Source organism: Neopsephotus bourkii, unplaced genomic scaffold (genome assembly GCF_033783945.1).
Source record: "Neopsephotus bourkii isolate Nb327-2 ecotype Australia unplaced genomic scaffold, CSIRO-AGI_Nbou_v1 NB_348, whole genome shotgun sequence".
Lineage (NCBI taxonomy): Eukaryota > Metazoa > Chordata > Aves > Psittaciformes > Psittacidae > Neopsephotus > Neopsephotus bourkii.
The window spans coordinates 183,419-190,608 of record NW_026900854.1 but is presented as its reverse complement, the minus strand read 5'-3'; positions in this window follow the sequence as shown (position 1 = coordinate 190,608).

Sequence of the window (7,190 nt, the reverse complement as noted above, 5' to 3'; positions counted from 1 at the left end):
TTTCCCCGGGCACATTTCTACCAGTTTCCATTTCTGTATTTCATTTTTTTGTGGAAGGTCTCATGTTTTCAGCTGGTACCTGGAAATCTGTGGTGCTTGAACTAACCTCCCCTTATGTTTGAATTTTGGGACAGACTGCTCCTGTTAGGTAGCAGTTTGCCACCAGTGTGTTTTGTGTAGCCTTTTTTTTTTTTTTTTTTTTGCTTTTGTAGTGTTTGGTATGGCAAATGGCACTGGGAATAATCTCTGACAAAAAAATGGAGTATTAAAAAAAGCTGCTGAGCAATTTGACTTTCTCATTTGCTTCTTGTGTAACGGACAACCATTGGAACCTTGTGCAGGTTCACACAGTGATAGCTCACCTGCTGTACTGTGGACTCTTGCATGTTCTTGGCTCTCTTGGTAGTCAACGTACTTCTTAGAGCAAAAGAAGGGATTCACTGACCATTACTATTAGTTGCTGATTCTTGGATAGTGGGAGTATTTTATCATTACGCTTCTATTACAGCCATCTTGGTTGTAATCTTGTAGGCATGCAAGTAAGTAGTAGTACATACAAGTAACTAAGTAGGCATACAAGACATCATCTTCATTGCTGTAACGTGTTGTCCTGGGTTCAGCTGTAACAGTTATTTTTCTCCTTTTTAGTAGCTGGTGCAGTGCTTTGTTTTTTGCTTTAGTCTGAGAATAATGTTGATAAATCACCAGTGTTTTAGTTGTTGCCAAGGAATGCTTACCCTGATCAAGGACATGTCAGTCTCTCATGCCCTGCCAGTGAGGAGGGGCACAAGAAGTCGGGAGGAAGCAGAGACAGGACACCTGACCCAAACTAGCCAAATGGGTATTCCATACCACAGCACATCATGCCCAGTATGCAAACTGGGGGGAATTACTCAGGAGGCCCAGATTGCTGCTCTGGTTGGGCTGGGCATTGGTTGGTTGGTGGTGAGCAATTGTATTTTGTATCACTTGTTTTTATTTTTTTTCCCTTCCCCTTTTAGTTTTATATTCTTTCCTCTTGTTATTTCCTTTATCATTATTATTAATGGTGACAGTAGTAGAGGTTGTGTATGGTACCTTAGTTATTGAACTGTTATTATCTAAACCCATGGGATTTACATACTTTCGATTCTCCTCCCCATCCTGCCTGGAGCAGGGAGGGAAAGGGGGAGGAGTGAGTGAGCGAGCAGCTGCATGGTTCTGAGTTACTGGGTGGGTTTAAACCACAACACATGTCAAGCAATATATGCTAGTTGAATTTGTTGCAGGTAGAAAGTATTTTTATTTTAAGTATACAGTTTCAGTGCCTTTTGCCTAAACATACCAATAAACTACTGATGTCTGCAGCTTTTATCCAAGTCCCTAATTCTGTTGAATGCAGGTGGCTGTACAGCACTGTGCATTCCTTGCTATTCAGAAAGTGCTCTTTTAAGAGCATGGTTGCTAGCTTGTCATTTGGCCACTGCTGGCTGTGGTGGGAAACTGCAGTAGCGAAGCATCACGTTGTTCAGTTGAAGTATCAGACTGGATTGAGCCAATAAGCTCTGGTTTGCTGTGACTGTATGAACTCATTTCCAGTGGGTGAGCTGGCTGAAGGATCGTTTCCATGCCCCTGAGAAGCTGTGGCCACTCCCCTTGTGCTGGTGAGGGGTGTTGGCTTGCCTCGCTCTGGCTCCTGAGCTGAAAGGTGAGATGAGGGAAAGGGATGTACTTTGTTCATGCCACAGGTAGCCAGCAATGCATTGCCCCCAGCACTGGTTGGTCCCCTTGGTCCGGTGCATCTGCTCACTGTGGGGTGTATGCACTCCAGGCAGGATGCAATCTTCTCTCAGACCTCTCGTGGGTGGTATTCTTCCATGCTATGTCAGGCCATGGGGCTTTGGTGTCCACCTTCAGGGGTATATCTTGAATGGATGCTGTGATGCTGCTGGGAGGAACGTGAGCCAATTTGTCTTAAAAATCAGATCTGGAATTGCTTGCTCTTGAGTGTCACTTTTGGTACTGTGGAGCTGATTGTGTGCTGCAAGATAATCCCTGTTCTGTCCCTTCTTGTGTCTTGGGGTATTGCCAGTGCTAGCATTTACCCAGCTTTTAGATAAATTGTGTCTGAGTCATGGGACCTGTGCAGAGCTGTCCCAGTCCAGGTGATGTTCTGGCAGCTGCTGTCTGCTGTGTCCTGAAGGCCTCTGCCAAGTAACACTTTCTACTAAATGGCAGTGGGGAAGTGCTTGAAAAGTTGCACAGTTGTTGGAGTTGAAACACTGGAATGATAAAATGACATCCTGTAGAAGATCCCTAAGCCTGAGTCACCAGAACTCCTCTGAGGAGCAGCTTCATCAGCTATGAGATCTGCTGGTGCTGAAGAGGGCCTGCAGAATCCAGATCATCTTACTGCTTCAGAAGGTAAATTGCAGAGGCCACAAGCTCAGACTTCCCTGGGGCTTGTGTAGGTCATGGTGCCTGGAACCAACCAAGATCGTCTAGGACCTAGTTATACTTGTGCCGTGAAGTCTTAAAAATTGCTCGGGAGCGTATTTTATCAGCACCTGAGCTGGTGTTAGGCTTTGAGTCACAGTTTTCTGAGTTTCTTAGTTGTTTAGGATCCTTAAGCATGCAAGCCTCAGAAAGGAAGGCCCAATGGTTTGTGACATCCAGTTTAGGACAGAGCTGAGAAAGCCTCTGAGTCATATACATCAGGAGCAGAAGCACTTGACTGGTTAGGTGTGTGGATGACATCAAACTCGTTAAGTAACTTGTCAGTTCTGCCTCCACAGCTGGCCCTGCCACCACATCATTACTAGAAGTAATGATCAACTTCTGACAGTCTCTGCAGCATGTGCTGTTTCCTCTGACAGTGTGAAGAACACTGTGTGTGTGCATTGTGCATGTGTGTGAATTAAAATTGAGGACAACTTTTGCAGATGCTGACACGAGGCTTTTCTAGACTGCCTTATTTTGACACAGTTTGAATTGCAGAGCTTTCCATATCCATGAAATATGTGAGTTCCCTTAGAGAGAAGGTACAGGAGTTAAACTCAGAGTCAGTAGAACAAGGTGTCAAGTGCTGGTGGGTTTTGTGCTCCCACAGCAACCTTAGCAGCCCTGTTGGGACTTGCAGCATTTGCATCAGGCAAGTCCTCAAGTGCAGCCACCAGCACATTTGGCACCATGTTCACGGGTGCTGTTATGCCTGCTCTTGGCTGCTGTGACCTGCCAGCAGCTGCTCTGCTGCGAGTGTGGTGAGGAAAGAGAGGAGTATTTGGGTGTCCCTTTGGGCTATGAAAAAGGGGATTGTTTAGGTGATGGGGACCCCATCCCTGCTGTGGTTCAGCTCCCCCCCTCAGCCAGAGGAAGAAACAATGGAGTGTTTGGGGAGCCAATGCACAGAGCACACACACAGCTGTAGGCTCTCCTGGAGCACCACAGGGCTGGAAGTAGGCATTTTTTCCCATGTGGAATATGCATCCAGAGCTGCCATGGTTTCTCTGGGAAGCACGGAGTGAGTGGTTGGGTTTTCCCTGATGTGTACCTGCATGCAGGGAGTGCTGCACCATGGGCAGGGAAACCTGTGGCTTCCCAGATCTGATGCAAGGATTTCCAGGCTCCAGCACACAGCCCACGGGGTAGAGTAAAAACTGGAGCATTCTGTCCTGTGGGAAGAAAAACAGAGTGTTAAGAAGTTAGGAGGAAGGGCGCAGCAGCCTCCACCAGCTGAGGCTGCAGCAGTGCTCTGAATCCAGTGACTTGCTCATGTGCACAAAGAAATAAAAACACTACTGTAAATCATGTCAAGGCTCAGGTTAATGTTCCTCTGCAATAAAATGTGATGCAGAAATTGGCATCTCTAGCTGAGAGGATGCTGTTGTGCCTGGAAGCTGGGACAGTGTTCCTGCATGCCCACAAGCAGAGGGCTCAGGTGGCATGCGGCTCGCTTTCCCTCTTCAGGCTGATCCTGACATCAGCGGCCAGAGGGCGCTGCCATGCTGAAGTGCTGCTTGGAGGCCGCCAGGGGGTGCCGTGGTGCAAGGGGTGTGTTATGCAGCGGTGCCTCCACCAGGGGTGCAGCCGGGGGCTGCAGAGCCCACTTCTCTCAATCCCGAGATCAACTGTCAGGGGCCACTGCAGTGACAAGGCTCCACTGTGTAGCAGATGCCAGGGGTTGCTGCAATCCAAGAGATGAAAACAGCACACAGAGCATACAAGCAGCAGAGCCAAAAGCAACAGCGGAATTGGGTGACAACCATCCGGGGATGGAGCCTCGGCTCAGCCAGATGTATCCTCAGAGCTGCTAGACAATGGACGTGCGCTTTGAGTACCCAGCGACAGGTGGGGATGGAGGGGCTGACACGCGTTTCTGCCAGTCCTGAGACAGGCCACCAGGGGCTGGTGAGGTGCTGAGTCACTGATGTGCCGCATGGTGGCCGCCAGGGGTCGACGAGGTGCCAAGGTGCCGAAGTGCTGCGTGTCGGCCGCCAGGGGGCGGTGAAGTGCCTCGTCCCTGCTGTGCTATGTAGTGGCCGCCAGGGGGCGCGGAGATGCTGAATCGCAGATGTGCTGCGTGGCAGTCTCCGGCAGTGTTGCGGTGCGAGCTTTGTTCTGCGCGTTGACCGCCAAGGGGCGCTATCGTTTTAGCGGTGCGAGCAGCGCGCGGTGGAGACATAAGAGGCAGGTCGCGGTGGAGAGACGGAGTGTGAACCCAGAGAGCCTCAGCCCATTCTCCGGGTGGCCAGATCCTCTGGGTGGCCAGACCAGGGACGTTCGTGGTGAGTGCCCGGCAACAGACGGGGGACGGAGGGAGCCAGTGTGTGCTTCCGTCAGTCCCGAGAGCAGTCGCCAGTGATGCAGAGGGTTGACCAATGTACAGGGGGGTTGTACAGGGGGGTTAGAGGAATTTGCTTGCGTTAGAGGAATTTACTTGTGTTAGAGGAATTTACTTGCCTAGACAAGGTATTGTCTGTTGTAAGTGCTTACTAAGCAGAACAAAGACACCAAGTCCTATTGATAAGCAAAAGCAGGCACCTGGTCGTATTGATAAGCAGACACCTGATTATAATGATAAGTAGCTATTGATAAGGAAAAGCAGGCGCCGGATACGGGAAGAAGCAGATGGTTTATGGCTGGGACACCGACCAAACCCTAAGGCCATATGTGTAAAGACTAAAAGGTGACAAGTTCAAGAAGAGGAAGACTCATTTACTTCATCTTGAAGACCCCTACCCACAGGAGGAAGACTCATTTACTTCATCTTGAGACCCCTGCCCATGACCAGAGGGGGCACTGCGCAGGCGCAGAGGACTTTCTAGGTCATTATAATACGAAGCGGGGATAGAATATGAATATGTATAGGCGTATTGTGCAACCTTGTAACTTTAGAGGATAAATGTAGAGGGAAACAACACTGAGGTACGTGTGATAAACTATAGACTAGGGTATTGTTTATTAAGATTTATGTTAAGCCCAATGTAAAGGTTAGGCAACAAAAGATATGAAATTGCTTATGCAAACAGCCACCAGACACAGCTTACGCAAGATAAGATAACCGCAATCGCTTACACAACTAAACCAGATACCGATTGTGCAAACTGAAGATAACTGCAAGATGCTCCAGGAAATGGAAGAAAGTAAGATAACAACTCCATATAAGGACATATGAGTAAAAGGTCAACTATGTGAAGCATGCGCAGAGTACCTCCACTACTTCATGAACACGGAAGTAAAGATGTATAAAAAGGAGCTGTTTGAACTGCTCTTCACGGCGGTTGGCGGAGCGCAGACTCCCCTGTCGTCCAGCGCTGTTTTTGCTCATATTCTACTTGCTATAATTAATAAAATTTTAATTGGATTATGATCCGTTGTGGTCTCAATTTATAACAGTACGCATGACTTTTGGAGGACCAATCCCCCGTGCGTCTTCAGCTGAATAAAGCATACCTACTTTACAACTTTAACGAAGTTGTGGAGTCTATTCCGTTATCACCAGCAGATACTGAGCTCTCGAGTCTCTACTGTGCTGAGTATCGGCCATAGGGGGGCGCTGAGGTGTTGAGTCTGCGGTGGCAGCCAGGTGGAGCTCAGTTGCCGAGGTACTGATGTGTTGCCTCGGGGCCGGCAAGGGGCGCAGTGGGGCAAGCAATGCTTTATGTCGCGGCTTCTCCATGAGGGGGGCGCCATTGCAGGAGGGGCAGTGCCCTGTGCTTCCAGTCGGAGACCAACCGTAAGGGGGCTGTTAAAAGGCATTGAAATGCTACTTTGAGGCCTCCAGGGGGCGCTACCATGTTAGTCGTGTGGACAGCACAGAGCGGAGCCGCGGCGGGGGAGGGGGGCAGAGCAAACTGGGAACCCATAGCACCTCAGGCCCACCATACGCCAGACCAGGGTGGCCCAGCAAATAGGTACTTCAGCGCCCTCTGGCGACCACCCCGGAGAACTTCCGTGACCCAACACCACAGCGCCCTCTAGCTGCTGGAACGCAGCAGCCAGGTGCATTACACCACCGCGCGCTACTGTCAGCCGGCAGGACAGCAGCACCAGGACCAGGGCGCCTCAGCGTCCCCTGGCGGCTGACACAGAGCACTTCAGAGTTTTGAATCCGCAGCACCCCCTGGCGGTCCACATGAAGTACATCAGCAACTCGACTCGACGGTGTCTAGCGTCTGCCACATTACACATTGGCGCTGCAGCGCCCCCTGGCTGGCTCCACGCAGCACATCAGTAACTTGGCACTTCAGCGCCCCCTGGCGGCCCCCACTTCAGAGTCTTGGCACCTCAGTACTGCCTGGCGGTCGACAGAAGCACACGCGGCCCCCTCCCCCATGCCCTTCGGCCGTGGTTAGGCACTCACTGCGCACATCCCTGGTCTGGCCAGGTCTGGCCACCCGCAGGATGTGCATGTCAGGGCTGAGGCTCTGAGGTTTCCCACTCCATTTTACCACCACCACCGCTGCAGCTACTCGCTTTACTGCTGACATGGTAGTGGCTGGCCCTTGGCGCTCCCCAGGGGGTGCTGAGTTGCCGAGTCGCTCATGTGTTGCGTGTTGGTCGCCAGGGGGCGCGAGGTGCCCAGTATCTGAAGTGCTGTGTGTTGACCGCCAGGGGCGCCGTGGCTCAAGGAGTGCGCTATGCCGCGGTGTCTCCAACTGAGGGGCGCCATGGCGACAGCGGGCAGAGGGCGCGCCCTGTGCTGCCAATGC